The 1,656-nt window shown below is 42.7% G+C and overlaps 1 non-coding gene across 1 annotated transcript; it reads right to left on the bottom strand.

Annotated features, from left to right (window-relative positions):
- Nucleotides 1-291: 291 nt before the first annotated feature.
- LOC117287201 lies at nt 292-397 on the bottom strand. The gene has a single exon (XR_004518400.1). It is a non-coding gene; the product is annotated as a U6 spliceosomal RNA (small nuclear RNA).
- Between the last annotated feature and the right edge of the window lie 1,259 nt (nt 398-1,656).

Genomic DNA, 1,656 nt, shown 5'->3' on the forward strand with positions numbered 1-1,656 from the left:
AAGCAAAGGACAATTGATAACTTCCTCAATGTGTTTACTTTTTTACTTTACTTGGTCCAAATCCGTATATTAGATGCCCCTTCCTGATACATACCTCTTAACTATAAATCTTTATTTATTTTTTTTTAAATTTTTTGATGGGGGGGTGTCCTTGCGCTTGCGAGGCAGGTGGCAGAACCACTGAGCTAAGTCCCCGGCCCTCCTTTATGATTTTTTATAGTCTCTACACCTGTTGTAATTTTATTTGGCTTTCTGATTTTTTGGAATGGCCCGAAGACAACCCCAATTAGCAAAACTATGGAACGCTTCGCGAATTTGCGTGTCACCTTCACGCGGGGCCGCGCTCATCTTCTCTGTGTTGTTCCAGTTTTAGAATATGTGCTGCCGAAGGGAGCACTGTAAATCTGACTTTAATTCCCTCTCCCAGTATGAACTCAACCTTGACTCTAACAGGGCCTATTTCCGTACTTTCTCCAAGAATCTTTAAGGAACATTACTGCAGTTAGGTAAGTTAATTAGGTGTCTTGTAGGCAATTACACAGGACCAGCCCCAGAGGAATCAAAATGAAAGACAAAACACATTCTATCCCATTTGATCCCCATTTAATCAATATTACCTGGGTAACTGTATTTGTAGTCTTATTGGTTGATTATGGATTTGTCCCACCTCATGCCCACCTTGCAAATTTCCATTGGTTCTTATTAGTTTCTCCCTTTGGTACCTTGTGGCTTTGCTGCATTGAAACCCCCTGGGAAACGAGGTCCCATGCAACCCACTTTCAGGTCCCCCTTCTGTCTCTTAGAAGCTATCTTCTCTCAATAAATTTTTACTACTCTCTCTCTTTTTTGGGGGGTGCACTGGGGATTGAACTTGGGACCTTGTGCTTGGGAGGCAGGTGGCAGAAACACTGAGCTAAATTCCTGGTCCCGTTTTTCCTACTCTTTTTTTGGGGGGGGTGCTACCAGGGATTGAACTCTGGTCCTTGCGCTTGCAAGGCAGGCCACCGAACCGTTGAGCGAAATCCCTGGCCTAGTTTTTCCTACTCTTAACCTCCGTTTATTCCTAGAATTCATCTTCAAGTTTAGAGAACGCGAACTTGCGTTTCGGATGCCTAGCTGGTTGGGAGTTATAACATTTCCCTCATTTGGATAATTTTTTCTTATTTGAATTGCTTGCTCTGTATCAGGTTTTTGGATTACTTGGTGTCCTATTTCAGTATGATCAGAGCCTCTTCCACAGTCTCCATGGTTACTGTCAAAACACTGCACTGGAGACCTACAGGAGGAAAGAAAGGTGGTTAGGAACTCCCCGAAGGGAGTCTATGTGCACCAGATATTACTTAATAACTGGCCAAACAACTTGTCTAAGAGCTCAAGGTCCTAGCAACTCAACGGGTTACTGAGAGCCTTTTTAGTATAAATGTTGGCCCTGGTATTTCCAGAAGAAATGCATTTATTAAGGGTCACTTCTTGTATATATTTTCCTGGAGGTTGAAAACAAGGCCCTCCTACTGAGCACATTCCCAATCCTTTTAAAAATTGTTTTAAAATTTTGAGATGAAATCTCACTAAATTACTAAATTGCCCAGGCTGAGCTTGAATTTGTGGTTTCCCCCTGCCTCAGCCTCCCAGAGTGCTAGGATTACAGGCATATGA

The sequence above is a fragment of the Fukomys damarensis genome, unplaced genomic scaffold (assembly GCF_012274545.1).
Source record: "Fukomys damarensis isolate Sample0158 unplaced genomic scaffold, DMR_v1.0_HiC HiC_scaffold_21, whole genome shotgun sequence".
Classification (NCBI taxonomy): Eukaryota; Metazoa; Chordata; class Mammalia; order Rodentia; family Bathyergidae; genus Fukomys; species Fukomys damarensis.